Source organism: Miniopterus schreibersii, assembly GCF_964146895.1.
Source record: "Miniopterus schreibersii genome assembly, chromosome: 19".
NCBI classification, from domain to species: Eukaryota; Metazoa; Chordata; class Mammalia; order Chiroptera; family Miniopteridae; genus Miniopterus; species Miniopterus schreibersii.
The window spans coordinates 35,618,065-35,637,472 of record NC_138119.1 but is presented as its reverse complement, the minus strand read 5'-3'; the positions used below and the strand labels follow the sequence as shown (position 1 = coordinate 35,637,472).

Genomic DNA, 19,408 nt, shown 5'->3' with positions numbered 1-19,408 from the left:
GGCAGGAAAGGGGTGACATATTAGGTGGAAGAAAGCTAGCACGTATCTGAGTGCGTGTAAAGAAAAGGCTGGAAACGGACAGGGAGGAGTTGTGGTTTAGGTGAAAACCGCGAAGGAAGCGGAGGACGTTACCACCTCCTCGTTGTGGGCAGAGGGCCCTCCTCTGGCTCATCTGGGCCGAGAGGCTGTCTTCCTGCGGGAATTTACTGCTCCCACCCTTCTAGAAAAGCATGGCCCTGTGCTTTGTGGTCTTAACGAGCTTACACTTGATTTTTAAAGCATAAATATGCCGTAAAGTGTCCCCATTTCCGAATCTGTTTTCCCAAACATGCTTCCCTTATCTTAAATAGAAAAGCCTAGAATTCAAGCCCTCTGGGATATGAAGGAAGGAAAACCTACACAAGTCACCCAAGAAATTTCCCCACTTGACTTTAATTCTCCTTTGCTTTCCTGGAAGAGAATTTCTAACTTTTGACTTAGCAAAGACAATGATTAGTAGTTGTGTTCTCCTAATAGCAGCCATTTATTGAGGACTTTATATTATCTCTTGAACTTCCAAAAGTCCTGAGAGACAGATTCTATTATTTCCATTTTTATAGATGAGAAAACTGAAGCTAAGGAAAATCAACTCCTACTATGATCTTGGAGCCTGAACTCGGGTGTAGCCCTTGCGCTCTCCCCTGCCTCTCCTTAAAATCTGATTTGAGAAGTATTTCAGCCACTGATGCCACACACTTGAAGATCTGAAACCTTGCTGTGTCCCTACTGCCTAATGACCCTGGGCACGTTATTTGACCCCTCTAGACCTTACCTGGTATGTCTTGACTTGTATGACAACTGCTTAGGTAATGTTGGGAAAAGTCCTCCTTAGTGGTCTCTCATGAGAATTAAATGAAGCAGAAGTAAAGCGTAGCATATGAACTGGCGTACAAACTCCCCCAGAGTAGTCATGCGCTCATTGTGTGTAGGCCAGGTTCCAGACCAAACTCTGAAAGAGCCGGGGTTTGCTTGAGGGAACCTTCCATTTCCTTGAACTGCTCCAACTTACATCTCTCTTTCTCTAGCCAAAGATACCTCCAGGTGTAAATGGCTATATTACTACCTGAGAAAGAGAAGCCATACCTCTTCAATCACACAAACAAAAGAAGCAAGGTTGTAGAATTCTGCCCTTCTGAAGCTTGAGACAAGGGTTGTTTCTTGGTTTATTGTTTGTGGAATGGCAGGAGTGCTGAGGGGAATAAAAAGAAGCCATCCCAGTCCCCCAGCCACACAGGGCACAGGACCGAAGGCTCACGCTTCTTTCTCTGGATAGTTTCAGTGTAGGGTCAGTCACAGATTCCAGGTCTCAGCTGCTTTTGATCAGAACTTTTTTTTCCTGCTCCTGTGATTTTGCATGAATCTTAGAGCCTGGCGACTTTCAGTTGTTCAGTTGCTCGGGTCTGTTTTCCATTGTGGATTTTGTCAAGATTTTACATCTAGGTTGCATTGGAAAGGTTTTTCTTTTCTTCTCTGACTATTGTGTGTGAGCTTCAGATTCTGGATTTCCCCCCAGTTTATTTTAAATATAATAGTAGTGTATTTTCCTAATTACGAAAAGTAATAGCTACTCATGTCAAGAATTAGAACAAAAGAATAAAGAAAAATTGAATCACGTATGAACCCAGCATCCGGGGCACTAGTCACAGTTTAATGCATTTTCTCCCATCTTTTCCCTATACATATGTGCATTTCTGTCTGTATAAATTATGTGTACGTTTATGTTTTGCAAAATTAGGATGTACACATTTTGTATCCTGCTTTTTTTCACATAACTTTATATCATGAGCAGTTTTTGCACATACTAAAATATATTTTGCAAAAGATTTATGACTGTATAACACTTCACTGCATGCATGTACCAGGGCATATTTAACCATTCCCATCAGCTGGATGTCTGGATGCTTCTTTGTATATATTTCTATCTCAGTTTCCACATTGCCTTTTATAAGTAATCCCTAGAAAGGGAATTATTAGAACAATTAAGGAAAATAGTATATACTTCAAATTTTTTATTAAAGAAAGTATTTATACCTAATTATTTTAATACTGACAGCCTGCATACAACTTTTGATATATAATGCCTCTGGATATATAATGCCAAGCTGATTCCCAGAAATGTAGCTCTAGGGTAGGGCAAACCATGACCCATGGGCCAGATCTGTTCAATGGCCTGTTTTTGTATAGCCCAGGAGCTAAAAATAGTTTTTACATGTTTAACTGGTTGGGGAAAAATCAAGAGAAGAATATTTTATGACATTAAAATTATATGGAATTCACATTTCAGTTCCACAAATAATGTATTTTTGACACCCGGTCATATTCAATTACATATTGTCTGTGTCTGCTCTCACCCTACAATGGCAGAGCTGAGTAGTTGCAACAGAGACTGTCTTGCAGACCCCAAAATATTTACCATCTGCCCTTCACAGAAACAGTTTGCTGACCCCCGCTTTTGTATGTAATCCCACAAGTTGCACATGTGTGTTCATTTGACCACACACTGAACACTGGGATTTTCTTATTCTTTGTTAATTTGAACAAATATTTACCAAGTATTTACCATGTGCTAGGGCTTCATAAAAAAAGTACAGTTTACTTATTATTACTGTGATTCCTAGTTAAGATGAATGTTTTCATAAGTTGAAGTGATTTTTTTTTCTATTAACCTTCTTTATGTGTGAAATGTTAAATTTCAATTCACATATCTATGTCTTTCATATTGCTTTGCATGAGCTCTTTATAGACGAAGAGTATGAACTTCTTTCAGTCATATTTGCTGAGATCCTATTTGTTGGAAATATTTTGTTTCCATTAGATTGTTGGCCTTTTAGCTTTATAATTTACTTTACAGAATTTCACATTTTTATGTAATCAAATATCTTTATTTTTATCCTTTGGTTTTAAAAAAGTTATTTATTGATTTTAAGAGAGAGAGAGAAACATCAATTCACTGTTCCACTTATCTATGCATCATTGGTTGCTTCTTGTATGTGCCTTGACTGGGGATCAAACGCATAGCCTTGGCGTATTAGGATGAGCTACCATTCCAACTGAGCTACCTGGCCAGGGTGTTATCCTAGAATATGTTTTCCTGTCCCCAAGGTCTGATAAATATTCACTTATATTTTCTTCTAGAGTTTTTTTTTTTTAACTGATTTATTTTTATATTTACCTCTTTAATCTCTCTAGAATTTTTTATTATATGATTTGAGAGGAGGATCTTAAAATTTTTCCAAATAATTATTCCAGCATTATTTCTTGAGTAATCCTTTTGTGCCCTACTTATCTGTGACATTACCTTTACTAAAGTCTTATGTATCCTGGGATATGTTCCTGGCCCACATTCCAGTTCTCTTGAATGGCACTTGTGTGCACAACTGTGTGTGTGTTTCACTGTTGCTTCCTTGTGGATGTCCACTGTTGTTCCTGATTAGGTCTGTACAGTATATAGATTGTGGCTGGACTTTTGAATTTATATGTTTTTTTCCTGCAGTGTATTACTCCTTTACAATTGTAAATTTCGGTAGCATCGCCCCTTCTCATGGTCAGTTTGCCAGGAATGCACTGTAAGCTTATCTCCTAAAAGTGCACAAATGCAAAGAACCTTCCTACCAAACAAGAGACAAAGGGCCAGGGCCAGGCCTTGCGTATATGTGGCCTATGAACCGCGTGGCTCATTCATAACCACTGCAGGTGACAGAGGCTTTAGCGTTTGTAACCTAGGAGGTTGGAGGTTTTCTGGCTGAAACAGTATCAACTGGCATAAAAAGAGCAAATCTCTGGAAGAGGGTCCCAGAAGAGCTGTTACATGATGCACAGCCCCTAACCTTCTGTTATCCGCTCACCCCAACCCGACCTTCGTTCACTGTGGAGTTATTTCATTTACCAGGTGTGAAAATTGGATTTTACCACAGAGGAGGGTAGTTCTAGCCTATCAGGTCTGCTCTTTAGGGAAGTGGAGACTGCGGTGGGATTTGTTAAGAGATTTACTGTGCATGTAACATATAATTAGAGACGTGTTTCTTTAGAGTGGATTTTCAGTCTTTGTCATTTTAGGAGTGCTACCTTTTGTCTTCGTGTTTCTGTCTGACAGCCTTCTTTCCCGTGCAGGTTGCACACATCCCACCTAGGATCTGAATATTTTATATGGCACCATTCTGACAAAAGAGAAAACTCAGGGCTGTGAAAAAAGAGTACAGCTTAGGGGGATGTCGGGGACTGCCTGTAGTTTGGACCTGATATTAGCCACACATTGGTACTAAGAGTGGAGGGGAGATGATTAAGTAATTTTCATGTTGATTAACCACTGTCTGGTCCAGGCCTCGGTTTGATGGAGATGTTAGGGTCACTCTGAGACTCTCTAATGAGGAAATTCTTGGCAACCAAGAGTTTAGAATTAATTACCTGTTGTTAGGGACTATATAGACAGCCTCAAAGTTAGTATCTGGTTAATCAAATCTGCTTTTTGAGAACGGCACCTTGTTTACTATCATGGCAAAGGAGGTGGGTGAATTTATTACTGCTTAGCATTTCCAGCACACTGTTCCCGCTGAGTGCCTTAAGCTTATTTATGTAAGTATATTGGAGGCTCTCCGCAGCTCTCCCAGGAGATAAGTGGGTGATAAGATTTATTATCACCTGCTTTTCCAAGGAGGAAATGGGAGATCCTGAGAAGAGAAGGGACTTGCCTGGGTTGGCAGTTCCGAGCTCCCATCACTTGGTTAGGGGATCCTCAACAAAATGGTGAAAAAGGCAAGTGCTTCCTCTGTGCCCTCCTCCCAGGCCAGGTGTCCCACCTACGCTGCACCCTGTGTCCCACCAACCACAGTGAGCGCCCCTCAACATAAAAAGTATTATTGTTCTTGGCCTTTACCCTAAGCGGGCTCCTTAGAGCCAAACACATCACCTTCCCCACAGAGGCGCCTCACTCCCCAGCTTTTCTTCTAAAGGCCCTGCTTTCCCACCACCCAGCTCAGATCCCTGGAATCACCTGTGACCCAGCCCCTCCGCCCACTTCAGGTGCCAGGAGCCATGTAGACCCTGTCCCGCAAATGTCTTCACATGTGTCCCCTCCCTCCCCCTCCCCTCCCACAGTTCGGGCCCACATGACTCTCCACCTGGACTACTGTGCTGGCCTCACCTGGGTCCCCACTCTTTCCTTGGCAAACGCTGCTGTCCGTAAATCTCCTCCACGCGGGGCTGTGACAAACACCGTCCCCTCTGCGGCCTCTCAGGAGCTCCCACTGCCTTTCGAATTAAGTGCAAATGCTTACCCGGCACTCAGAGCCTGCCTTCCTTCTCAGTCTTCTCTCCTAAGCCAGTGACCGCCCAGATCCCCGGGACCTTGGGGAACAGGTGCCTGGGCCGCGGAGGCACCGGCCGAGCGGGTCTGCCCCGGCGCGGAACCTCGCGGGTCCACGGCCCGCCCCCCGCGCCCCCGGAGCACCCGCCAGCGGGGTCCTCGCCGGTGCCCCTCGGCGGTTCCCGGAGCCTCAGAGCCCTCCCCGCCCCGCCCCATCTCCACCTGTTGAAATTTTTCTCAGGCTTTAAGTCCCAGCTCAAATATCTCCTCCTGCGTGAAGCCTTTTCTGCCTGTTCCGCAGGAGCAGGGTGCAAGGTCCTGAGCGTGAAATACAAGGGCCTTTCCCACAGTGCAGCCCGCGGCGGTTCCAGCCGCGTCTGCGGCCTGGTTCCCGCCGCCCCTGAGCCCCCACCGCGGCGCAGGCTCCCGACGGGCCCTCCCGCACACCTCGGGAAGGAATGCGGCGCCCCTCCCCCTTCTCCCTCCCCCATCTCTCCCTCCCCCTCCCCCCGTCTCTCCCTCCCCTCCCCCATCTCTCCCTCTCCCTCTCTCCCCCTCCCCATCTCTCCCTCCCCCTTAACCATCTCTCCCTCCCCTCCCCCATCTCTCCCTCTCCCTCTCTCTCCCCCTCCCCATCTCTCCTTCCCCCTTAACCATCTCTCCCTCTCCCTCTCCCCCTCCCCATCTCTCCCTCCCCCTCCCCCATCTCTCCCTTTCTCCCCCCTCCCCCATCTCTCTCTCTCCCTCCCTCTCTCTCTCTAGAACTTACCCCACTAGGCTCAGCTCATATGTCACTTCCTCCGCGCCACATTCATCACAACCCAGTCTTTCTAGACTCTCCCCCTCCCCCACGGGCATAAGTCACGCCCCCGTCGGTGCTTCCTCGGCCCTGAGTACCTAGTGGAGAGCCCGAGGGCTGCGGCGCACTTCGAGGTTCCCCAGTTTAACTTCCCCCGCGGCACTGCGCCTGGCTGAGGTTGCGTGCTGAGGACCCGCAGAGTCCGTGGCCAGTGGGTCCTGAAGCGCACCCGCGAAGGAGTCTCTCCCTCCCCAGCCACCCACCCCAGGGCGAGCTCTGCTCCTTGCTCGCCTCCCGCGGCGTTTCTCCTCCCCGCCTTTCTGCGCCGTCTGTACCCCTCCTGCTGGATCGCAGGCACCCTCGAGGGGAGAAACCTGGGGGGATTTCGCTCGCTCTCCCCAACCCTAGCTCCTCACCAGTGGCGGGAGCTCAATAAATGTTTGTTTAATTCAATCGTAGGGTGTTGTGCTCAGCTTGCTGCTAAACAACCCAGTTAAGAGGTTAACTAATAACACTCGGAAAAGTTCTTCTGCTTGGGGGGCATTTGCATTTTAATGGGGTTCTTAAACCCCGAAGGCAGTGTGCTCTAACTGCAGGTTTGCGGGGCTGTAGGGAGGCGCCTTTTGGGTGGTGCTGGATGGGAACTGGAGAAAGTTGTTTTTCCAGCCAGGGGCCCTTCAACATTTTTGTGACGCGGACCCCCTCGGGCAGTCTGGTGAAGCCTAAGGACAGAATAAAAAATTTAAACCCATATAATAAAAGAAATAGAGTTACAAAAGTAGTTACAATAAAATAGGATGGAAATACGGAAAGCACCCAGTTTGTGGCATAGTAACGTGAGTACTTTACTGGCCCGTTGATCGAAGGCCCGCTGGCGGATCTGGTAACCCCTGTAGTTCTGCCGGGGCGAAGAGTGTGAGCGGCGTCAGGGACATCGCCCGCGGGAAGGTCACGGGAAACTGCGACTCTACTGATGAGAAGTCTTGGGCGGCTGCAGTCTATTGCCTTCGTTCATGAGTGAAGCAAATGATAAATTTCGGTTAGAAGTTGGTGAACTCAAGGTCTGGTTTTTCCTCCCCCAAATCCTGGCTTTGGATTCCACCCCGGGCCTGGGACTGAGACCCCGCTTAGCTGACATCCCCTCCCCCGCGTGATGTGGGTGGTCGGTGGTCTGGAAGCCAGTGCTGCTCGACCCTGGGCTCGGTTTCTGCACGCACTGCCCCTATCTTGAGCCCCTAGGTTCTTTGTTTTTTTGAGGGGGGTTACCCTTTATTTTCCCAGCCATGGACAGTAGTCTACATTTGCTTCGTTTCCCCAGAAATGTGGGGGAAAAAGGATTGTCGGGCCTTGGGGGAGGGAGGGGACCTTTAGTTCCTGGCCCAGGAGGAGCCCCTCCCCCAGGGTTCTCAGCGCAGGTGGGGGTGGGGTGGGGGGTGGGGGTGGGGTGGGGTTGGAGGTGGGGTGGGGGTGGGGTGGGGTGGGGGTGGGGTGGGGTGCGGTGGAGACTGGGGGAGGAGCGGCCGCCGCGGCCCGAGGTGGGAAAGGCGCGGCGCCGTGAACGCGCGCGTCTGCAGGCTTTTTCCAAGTGCAGAAATCAGTGCGGGGCCAGCGAGCCCGACTCCGGGGTGGTCCAGCGTGGCACCCATCCTTCTCGGTGGTGAGTCCCTGCGTGAGATGTCCTGCTCCTGAAACGCCGCACTCCCTGATGTTGATGCCGTTTCTTACGGGTGAAAGTGCGCGGTTCTCTTTTTAGCCTCAAAAATACAAGGAGCAGATTCAGCCGGTGCCCGGTGGCGCTTGTGCGTTGGTCACTCGGGCAGTTCCCCCGCAGATTCGCCCTCCCGCTGGCCGTGCTGCAGGGCACGGACCTCTGCCCTCAGTGGGGTCAGCCTGGCGCACACACGTACATTTGAATCCAGGCCGATTTGCTGTTACAGGGTGACCGTCACGTTGCTCAGCCCAGGCGATCATCCTGCCTGCCCCTTTGGGTAGTGACACCCGAGGGCAAGCCCGTGACTCCCTCCTTTTCTCTTGCCTGTTCCTTGGGCGAGCTCCGTCACTCTCGTTGGTCAGCTGTCGCCGCTGCGCCTCCAGCCTGCAGGTCACCTGGCCCACGTCTCCACCTCAGGGTCAAGTTGTCATTTAAAGCTCAACTCTCTTCCTTGGCAAACCAACTGCACCTTTCTAAAAACACCTGGCTTTACTGAGATACAATGTACATAGCATCAGTTCACCCACCTCAAGTGTGTGCTTCAGTGATTTCTCTTTTTTTTTTGGTAAATTTACCGTGTTGTGCAACCATACCAAAATCCAGTTTTAGAACATTTGCTACCCCAAAAAGATCCCTTACACTCATGTGCAGTCTATTCCCATTCTCACCCCCACTAATCTGCTTTCTGTCTCCTTAGATTTGCTTTTTCTGGACTTTCATGTAAATGAAATTATACAATATGCAGTGGCACCTCGGTTTTCGAATGAAATCCGTTCCGGAAGACCCTTCGAGTTCTGAAACGTTCGAAAACCGAGGGATCCACAGCCGACAGCTGGGCCTCAGGATCTTGCCCTCAGCGGAAGCCGTGAGGCCTGTTTGATTTCTGAGGCAGGTTGGAAACCCTGGGTTTACGGCGTTTGTAACCCAAAATGTTCGTGGATGGAGATGTTGGAAAACCCAGGCACCACTGTATAGCCTTTTGTACGTGGCTTCTTTCACGTAGCACAGTAATTCTGAGCATCCGTGTTCCGGCGTGTATCAGTACCTCATTCCTTTTCGTTCCTGAATATATTCCATTGTATGGATACACCGCGTTTTATTTACCCACTCATCAGTTGATGGACATTTGGATTGTTTCTACTTTTTGGCTATTAGGAAGAATGCTGCTATGAATGTTCACATACAAGTCCGTGTGGACATATGTTTTTATATCTCTTAGGAGTGGAATTGCTTGGTCATATAGTAAACTTACGTTCAACTTTTTAAGAAACGACTGAACTGTTTTTGAAGGTGGCTGCACCCTTTACGTTTCCACCAGCAATGTACGAAAGTTAGTTTCTTCCCCTTCTCACAACTCTTGCTACTGTCTGTCCTTTAAAATTTTACATTTGTTTCAGGTGTACAGTATAATAGTTAGGCAATTATATAACTTACGAAGTGATCCCCCTGATAATTCTAGTACCCACCCGGCACGGTACATGGTTGGTACATGTTGTCGACCACGTTTCCTATGCTGGGCTTTCCGTCTTCTGCCTTTTCCATCCCGGTCATTCCGAGTTGGTGTGTAGTGTCCTCTCACTGTGAACCAGGGTTATTTTTGAACCACTCCCATTTCTGACCACAATGTCCCTTTTTCCACCAATTGTATGGCTAGAAACCAAACGTAAGCTGTTCTTCCTTCCTCGCGTGTTTACATGCTGCCCGGGGAGCGGCAGTAGCCTTCCTCAGGTAGCACCTGGATTTGCCACGTCTGTCCCCCTCCTGCACCCCACCTGGGTCTGCGTTATCCCCCCCCCAAAAGCCCGCTGCCTTCCAGCTGCTCTCCCTTCTGCTTGGAGTTCTTAATTCAAATCTTCCTTCCTGTAGCTGCAGATTAATTGTCAGAATAGCAACATGAAAAGGGTAGGCATGGGTGGAAGTCAGGGGACCAGTGCTCTAGCCCAGGAAGCACCCTCGTTATTCCAGGACCTTGAATTAGTTCCTTAATCTATCCAAGCCCAGCCTCCTTCACTGAGCTCCTTAACCTCTCTGAGCCAGTTTCCTGGTGTGCAAGGAAGGATAACAATAGAGCCTATTTTATAGAGTTGTTACAAGGTGACCATAAAATCCACGTGCAGTCCTTAGCACAGTGCCGGGCATATGGGGAACCCTCAGGCAAGTGCCGGCTAATATTATTCTTTCAGTGATTATCACGACTATTATTGTTATTTATTATGATGGAGGTATCTTCCAAGCGTGTCGCGTGGTTATCGTGAGGATCCGATGTGGCTATGAGTATGAAAATGCCTCGGAGACTGCCGTGCAGATTGCAGCGGCTTTATCTTTACAGGTTTCCCCTTGCTCCAGGAGGGAGCAGAGCAGGAAAGCTGCGAGGGCGCAGCCGTTGGCACCAGCCGAGCACTCGAATCGGGACCGTGCTATGTAACAGTTGTGAGGCTTAGGCGAGTCATTTCACCTCTTCATTTTGGTTTTCTCGTCTGCAAAATGGGTATAATTATAATCACATTCAGGATGATCTGTAAGGTGCCTGTTCTAAGTGGTGTGTAGTAAAGTGTGGCCTTTTTTTTTTTTTTTTTAACACAGTGTATCCTTCTTGCATGCTTATATCCTGTGTAACAAATTCCCACCTTCTTTAATCAGCTGTACCCCCCACTGTATGAGACGCTGACACCCACGCTGAGAGGCTGGCCTGTGGGGCCGTGAGAGCCTTCCCCTCAGATTGACTTGGGTTTTAATCTAAACTCCTATTTAGCTGCATGACTTAAGGACAGTTACATACCCCTTGAAACATCTGGCCCCTTAACTGTAAAACAGGAATAACAGTTTATACTTCACGAGTCGTTATGTATATTAAGTGAGACAATATTAATGTAGTACTTAGAACAGAGTTTGGCACCTGCACGTAATAAATACTCAATAGATGGCAGCTGTCATTATGAGTGTTTGTAACCACCTTAACTATTAGCATTTTCTGTCCGCACATACGCTGTTCTTTCATTCTCTGGTGTGGCTCCTTGTCTCTCCCTCCTGGGTCGTCTTCCTCTCCTGGAACTGCCCCAATCCTATCCTTAATTTAACACTAGACACACACTAGGTGCTTATTCATTTTTGGTTGATAAACAATAACTAAGAAAGTAAATGTCATACAAAAATTTAAAACCAGGATCCCCTGTTAGTTTCCTTTATTAATATAAATCAAGACTGATCTTGAGCAAAATCATTTATTCTGAAACACAGCGTGGAGTGGAACCGGGGGCAGTGGATAGACAGTCCCAAACCCAAGGTCAGCACTGTTTGTTAACTTAGTAAAAGCTTGTTCGTCTTTACTGACACAAGCGACTTCTTTCCTTTTCCTCATCACTTCTTGGCATCTCTGTTCAAACTCACCCCTTCCTCCAATCCCAGAGGACCCGCTGCCCTCAGAAAGTCCTCCGAGTATTTCCCTCCAGCTCAAATTTCTGGGGAAGGTTCTCCAAGCTTCAGAATTAGCCTTTTCTTTCTTCCCCGCAAGAGTCCCTCAGCACAGTGAGCAGTTTAAGGAGGATAGGAGTCTGACCAGATAACTTATTAAAATAAAACAGAGCTGACCCTTTATTGTGTTACTCTTCCCAAGGGCTTGGGGAATTCACCTCTTAAATCCAAAGGTATGAATTTGTAATAGCAGAACTTAAAGGAACACACTAGGGGAGTTGAAGAGAGAGCAGTGAGTGAGATTTGGTGTGAAAATACGTGAAGTATTGAGGAGATGATCTTTTTAGTGCTCCTAAAATCTCCCCTAGGGCCAATTCCATTGCAGATAATTCAGAGATACCACATGTAATAAAAATAACCAACATTTATTGGGCACTTACTATGTGCCAGGCACTATTCCTACATGCAGTCACTCATTTATTCCTCATGCTACCCTGTGAGGAAAATATTATCATTTCTCCACTTTATGGAAGGAAAATACTGAACCCTAGAGAGGTTAAGTAATTTTTCTAAGGTCACACAGCCCTCTAACGGCAGAGCTGGGATTCAAAGCCAGACAGTCTGATTGAGAGCTCCTCCACGCAGAAAAGACTTCCCTTGTAAGCATTCTGGGAAAATAGAAGAGCCAGCTTCATGAGAAAAACCGTCGTCATCATAACATCACAGCAAATGAGGTGTGGTGCCACTCTGTGTAGGGCACTGCATAGGACACTAAAAAGGCAGAGGCCGCTGCATGTCTTCCAAATCAACCTGACCCCTGACCCCTGACCCCTGACCCCTTCAGGCTGCCTCAAATGCCACCACTTCCTTGAAGCAGTTTCTGCTCACCTCGCCCACCCCCTGAATGGTGGATCTCCTCTGGTTGCCGTTTTACTCTTTGCCTCTGCTCTGCCACTTAATTTATTACTTTCTATCTTGTATGTGGTTATTTATATACGTTGCTGAGTCCTTTGCCTGGCTGACTCCTACACAGTCTTCAAGCTTCCACTCAGGTCTTCTTGTGTTCCCCAACTCTCCGTCTGGATCAGGTACCTCTCCTCTGTGAGTCCAAACACCTGATATTTATCCATATCATAGCACTTATTATAATTGATTATAAATGTTTATTTGTCAGCATTCCTAACTAGATAGATCCTACATCCCAACAGCAGGGAACATGTCTCATGCTCATTGGAATCTTCAGTACTTTGTACAATACCTGACACAATGAGGCACTTACTAAACTCTTTTTTTTTTTCATTCCTCACCCAAAGATATGTTTTCGTTGATTTTAGAGAGAAAGGGAGGGAGAGAGAAACATCAATATGAAAGAGAAACATTGGATTGGTTGCCTCCCGTACATGCCCCGACTGGGGATCAAACCCGCAACGTAGGTATGTGCGCTGACCAGGAATCGAACCTGCAGCAACCTTTTGGTGTATGGGAGGCCTCTCCAACCAGCTGAGCCACCCGACCAGGGCTAAACTCTTTTTTTTGAATGAATGAATGAATGAATCTCCCATATAAATCTGATTACACTTTGAGGACAAAACTGAATATCTGATTTCATTTTTTGAACTTCCCAAAATGCTCTGCACATAGTAGATGCTCAGTAAATATAGCAATGATTAAATGTGGAACACAAAGAGGTATAAAGTCCTGCTCTCAAGATACAGGAGAAGACTGAGAACTGTAATAAAACACAGATGATATTAAAAGTCTGCATATATTCTAAAATTAATAGATGTTCTTTAGTAAAATACAGTCCGATACTCAAACCCACGTCCAGGCAACTCTAAAGTCAGTATTGTTCCTGTTATAACACATTGTTGCAATCTTAGGGTAGAAGGGCCCTAGTTGGGCCCAGAAGAGCCAGTAGGATTTAAATAATTATAGAGAAATTGGCACTGTGTGAACTATAATATATATAAACAAGTCTTTATGGAAGATCTCTCTGGAAAGAGCATGGAGAATTGACTGATGAGGGGAGAGGCTGGAGACAGGAATGTCTATTTGGAGGCTATTACAAGAGTCTCAACTTGGGAGCAGAAAATAAGAAATTGATTTAACAGTGAATTTGTGGACACTGGTGACTGGGAAGATACATAGCGAGATGGAGATTTGGAGTAAGGATTACTCCAAAGTTTTGAGCCTAAGTGAAAGACAATGAATTTAGAAGTAAGACTTCGTTTTGAAATATGCTGAGTTAGTTTTTTGACATGTGAAGTTGACTTCTAGTTGGGCAAGCTGAACAGATAGAAATGCAGGGTTTAAGCTCAAGAGAGGCCTGAGCTAGACCTGTAAATGTGTTGGTCATCTGAAGAGAGGTGATGACTAAAGTTAGTGAGAGATATCTAGGGAGGATTGGAAAGAGAAAAGATAAAAGAACCAAGGACTTTAAGGAAACAAAAATCACAAGACAAAAGGAAGAGTTTAAGTCAATAAAGAAGACAGACCTGTAGGTATCTATCTGAAGGAAATGAAGTCACCATCTCAGAGAGACACAGTATCTGCATTCCATGTTCATTGCAGCATTGTTTACACCAGCCAAGACATGAAACAACCTAAGTGTCCGTCAACAGGTGAATGGATAAAGAAAATGTGGGGTGTTTATAAGTTGAATATTATTCAGCCATAAAAAAAGAAGGAAATCCTGTCACTTGCAATAACATGGATGAAACTTGAGGGCATTATGCTAAGTGAAATAAGTCAGACAGAGAAAGACAAATACTGTGTGATCTCACTTACATGTAAAATATAAAAAACCAAACTTACAGCCCTAGCTGGTTTGGCTCAGTAGTTAGAGTGTTGGCCTGAGGGTTGAAGGGTCCCGGGTTCGTGCCTTGGCTGCAGGCTCAATCCCCGGCCGCTGGGGGCATATGCAGGAGGCAACTGATGGATGTGTCTCACGTGGATGTCCCGTCCTGTCCCGTGTCGTGTGTGTGTGTGTGTGTGTGTGTGTGTGTGTGTGTGTGTGTCGTCCCCCCCCCCCTCCGCCCTCCCCAACTCCATCAGAAACAGAGAACAGATTGGTGGTTATCAGAGGCGGGGGCGAGAGGGGTAGAAAATGAGTTAAGGTGTCCAAAAAGTACAAACTTCCAGTTATAAGATACATGGGTCCAGGAATGTCATATACAGCGTGGTGACTATAGTCAACAGTACCGTATTGTATATTTGAAAGTTGCTAAGAGAGTAGATCTTTTTTTTTTAATTTTATTTTTGTTTAAAATATTACAGATGTCCCTTTTTTAAATTTTTTTTATTTTGAGAGTAGATCTTAAAAGTTGTCATCACACACACAGAAATATCTATGTGACGCGATGCGTGTTAATTAAACAGTGTGGTAATCATTTCACAATATATACATGTGTTTTAATTTGTACAATGTCATATGTCAATTATATATCAATAAAATTGGTGGGAGGAGGAAGACAACATCAGAATATCATTATGTCTTGGACTTCAAACCCTAAGAGATCCAGAAAGAGCAGGATGTTCGTTAGGTGGATTTGGTGATTCGGCTCGGCCGCGCTGGAGAGAGGGGTTGGGTTCTTGCAGAGTAGGACAGGGGACCGCAGTGGCAGAGATTGTACGTCACCCTCTTCATAAACTGGGAACAGAAAGGAAGGGTGGAAAAGAACATTGGTGTCAGAAAGGTTTTACCGAAGATACTAGAGCAAAGAGTAAGTAAATGGAAGAGACAGAGCTGAGCGAAACCCTTCGGAGGTGAAATGAGATGACAAGGTTGGTCTCCCAGTGTAGGTGTACTGTATAAAAACTGGAATCAGTGCTGTGGGAAGTGCTACAGGAGGCAACGGGAGTACATTAAAGGATTGCCACATAACAGGTACAAAAGTTCAGTTGAAGTTTCATCGCCTTAATTTTGGTTGGGGTCCATTTTCTTGGTTTCATGGTGTGTGTTTTTTCTAGTAATGTTTGGGAACCCAGAAGTGAAAACAAAGAAATGTGGGTTACACCTCAGCATTAGGAATCTCCATTGCTGAAGTAATGAGTGGTCTAGGATTCCAGAAGGGCAATGTGGCCAGTGAGAGCGAACTGGGTGCGAACCACGGAGGCGAGGCCAAAGCTGCGGTGGCTGAGCAGCAGCTTCAGAGAAGGGAAGCTGGGGAGAGGTTAACTGGGAAGTGGGGAGAGGCCAACAGTGACGGCAGAGCCCAGGAAAAATAAAATAGGTGTTTCTGAAGGGCAAAACTCCTAGAAAAATATCTAGGAGAAAAATACCTAGGAAAAATATCTAGAATAAAATGAAGTAGTAGAAATACTTGCACAAAATTATTGTGGGGAAAGAGGTGGAGAATAAGAAATTAAATAGTGAATTAGAGGAAACTGAAGAGGAAAAGTGACGTGGGACTATGAGGACAGCTGTGAAGAACTGGCATGAAAACCGAAAGACTGGGGGAGAAGTGATTAGAGCACGTGGAACACCCGAGTTGTTTCTTAAGTCGTGATGGACTATGGTTGGATTGGAAAACCAGGGGAGGGATCAGCATTTATAGATCAGTCATTTAGGGCTCAGAAGTAGCGGACTTGATGTCACATGACTTGACTTTTAGAAGGCAGACAAAAGTAGGAGGCAGAACGATGCAGGCGTGAGTGTGAAAATAAGGGGAGACATCGGTGGTGCCTTCGTAAGGGAGCTGTCACATTACAAACCTGTCAGAGCGTTCAGATATGGTGTCTCTAATTCCCAGACTGGGAAACAGATGCATGGTGACACAGAACAAGACCCAGGCTCACGTCATAGTGCCAGTGGTCCCAGGTGGAGCTGCAGGAAGAAAGGAGGTGGGGATATTGATTCTTCCTCACAAAAAGGACACTTAGCCCTAAATTTCCCCAGCAGGAATAAAGCTCTGGGACTCCCCACTCACTTAAGTGGACCGGTGAAAGCTGGGCTGGGGAGATTTGTTTCTCCTTCATGGGCAACTGAAAAAAGCAATCACTTCCTGACTGTCTTGTCACAGCATTGGGCAGCGGCACTATGAGAATCAAGGTACATTCCATTTTAACCCTTCATTTTCAGTCATAAATGTCTCTCTTGATATACCCCTTTGGGGTTGAAATTCACCATGTTTGTTTTGGATAATGAATTGGTAAGAAACGGTATAAGCAGCAGGAAATTATGGCCAAACTTTGACCAAGGTGAGAATTCGTTAGGGCCTCTTAACAACCCTTGCACCAGCTGGCCACATGGGCTCAACCTTTCTGAGTTTTAATTTCACCTTTCCTAACGTAGAACTTCATGTTCCCTCTTCCAACAATAAATATTGTTAGGAATGAACAATCCTGGGAAGTTAGAACTGTGCTGTGGATTTCAATTCTAGTCCCTAAAAATGGGCATCATCTTCACAAGTCATTCAACTTCTTAGAATTCTTATCTGTACATTGAAGGGGGCTCCTCTAACCCTAAAATTTAGGTACAGTCTAAGTTTTTCAAGAGCTAAGGGAACAAAAGCATTTTGAAAGTGGAGTTTACAGGTAAAAACGACTGGAGGCAAACTTAAATAGCAGAGGCTGTGATTTGCCAAAGAACTAAGAAGCCAGTCCTACATCATTCTTGTTTGCATCGCAGTGAGCTTGTCATCCTGAGAAGTACCTTTCAGAAAGCAAAAAAGTAAAACTCAGGCCTCTTTAGTGTGAAAAGCTTTCTTTTCTTTTTTTTATAAATCCTCCCCCAAGGACATGATTAGGGAGAGGAAGGGAGAGAGCGACAGAGAGAAACGTTGGTGTGAGAGGAGCACGGATCGGTGGCCTTCTGTGCGCTCCCTGACGGGGGTCACACCCGCAGCCCAGGCGCGGGCCCTGACCCAGGACCCCACCGCAACCTGGTGCCCAGGACCCGCTCCACCAACGGAGCCGCTCCGGCGGGGCAAAAGCCTTCATTTCCAAAAACAATTTTATCATTTGGATTAAAAACAAGTTATCTGAGATTTGTCGAGTAGCAGAAACAATTTGAAGCTTTTTATTTATAGGATTCTTTAAAAAATGATGTCCTCACTCTCCATTGGTGTGTATGTATATACGGTGTGCCTGACCCTTATACAGAAAAATCAAATTTTTCCCAAGGGAAATGTAAATGCACGGAAGTTGGAAAATTCAGAGGACAAAAACTTGAGTAAAATAGATAAATATTTGATAGAAAAATCTCATTTTAAAACATTTCAATCCCGTGTGCAGTGTAGCTGAATTACCATTACTATGGAGATCTTAATCATTAGATATCATGACTTCAGCATGTTTAAATTGATATTATTGCCCTTCTGCCCCCAGTGTTTCACATTTAATATTCATTCGCATTTTTCTTCTGGCTCAGGACATAATTTTGAACTTTGACACACATAGTGGAGTGAGGGTGTGATGCCTAATAAAATGGTTAAGATGGTTTGCATGTTTTTTTTAATTTCTCTTTATTGTTGAAAGTGTTCCCGATGTCCTCTTTTTTCCCCTCACTGACTGACTCCCTCCTCCCCACTCCCACCTCCTCCCTAGGCCTTCACTGCACTTTTATCTTAGTCCACGGGTTATGTGTATACACATATAAATCCTTTGGTTAATCCCCCCCCCCCCCCCCCCGAGATTCGACAGTCTCTTCCATGCTTCCATGTCTCTGGATCTATTTTGTTTGTCAGTTTCTTTTGTCCATTAGATTCCACATATAAGTGAGATCGGGTGATACTTGCCTTTCTCTGACTGGTTTATGCATGTGTATTATTGTTATAATGAGCTCATTTCTGAGTGTTTGAGTAAAGGTGATCTGGTGTGGAATACCCCAGCCCGGAGCTTATTTTAGTAGTGGTTTTTTTCTTATAGCTACAGTCCATGAATCCTTTCTTTCCACCTACATTAGCAATCCCAAGTCTTTCTCGGGTTTCATTTCTTTTCTTATGTCTGTACCTGACTTTCGCCTCCTGCCTTCTTTTACAGAGGTTCTTACCTATGTTACACCAAACGTGTTACTGCCAAAAATTGATCCAAAAAAGCATTTTATTTTAATTATTTCCCATTTGGAATTCTTCATTTGATCTTAGATCTATATTGTTTGTACCCACTACTGTGTTTTTTCTATATTTATATCCTCAGTCATAATGGAAGACAGAGAAAACATCTTGCTATTGAAAAAAGCTTTTTCATGGGCTCTAAGCTGGGGAGGCATTTTATAGATACTTATATGACCAGTTAAGAGTTTTAAATGGTTTCCAAAGCTCCTTATCATTTAGGGCTCTTCTGTATCATCCTTTACAACCAACGCCATTCGTTAAAAGATTGCCCCAAGGAAGACTTCCTATTTTATAGACAGAGAAACTGACACAGAAATAAGTAGCCTGGTTAAAACCGTGGGTGACAGAAGCAAAACCAGAAGAAAATTTCTCTCCTCTCTTGGCCATGTGGCCTCCGTCTGTCTTCAGGGGGCAGACAGGCAGTCTTCACTCAGCCCACTCAGGAAAGCAGGGCGCACAGTTGCAGAAACATCTGCATCAGGACTCCCCGGCACGGGGATGTGACAGGCGCGTTCGGGGGGCTGTGGAGCAGACGGGGCTGTAGGAACTGCTGGTCGCCGCGGCAGCGAGGGCCACAGGAGAAACGGGCTGAGCTTTATTCACCACGACGCCCATTTTTCCTGCTGAGAAAAAGTGCAATCTAATGGGTTACCCTCGCTTCGCAGGGGACAGTGCGGGAGGCCCGGCCTCGGGCTGCCCAGAGCAGCGGCTTCCGAAAACCCCGGCAGCGCCGCCGCGACCAACGACCCGGGGACGGAGCAGAGGTTCCCGGTGGGCAGCGGGTGGCGCCGCGCGAGCGGGGGGCCGGGCCGAGGCAGGGGAGGCCCCGCGGCAGCCACCTGCGGGGCGGCGGGCCCTGCCCGGGGGGAGCGCTTCGCCGGGGCCTGCGCTCCCGGGAGGAGAAACCCTGCCCCGCCGGGGCGGTGCGCAGATTCGGGGCGAGGCCCGGGGGCCGGACGGCGGACGGGCACGGGGGCCTGCGTCCTGCAGGTGAGAGGCGGCCCGGAGACGGACGCCTGGGCCGCGGCCAGGGCGGCGGGCGCGTGGGAGGACAGCCCCCTCCTTTCAGCAGCTCCCAATTCGTTTCTGTC

General features: G+C 46.3%; 1 protein-coding gene across 6 annotated transcripts in view; it reads left to right on the top strand.

Annotated features, from left to right (window-relative positions):
* The window catches only part of LOC308548717 (uncharacterized protein), a gene marked incomplete at its 3' end in the record, with an annotated part of 69,325 nt that overhangs the window by 39,375 nt on the left and 10,542 nt on the right, over positions 1-19,408 (top strand). The window contains exon 2 of one of the 6 annotated variants that reach the window (XM_081120694.1): positions 600-814. The exons of the other annotated variants lie outside the window; for them this stretch is intronic. The remainder of the gene's footprint in view (positions 1-599; positions 815-19,408) is intronic. 6 annotated transcript variants of the gene reach the window in all.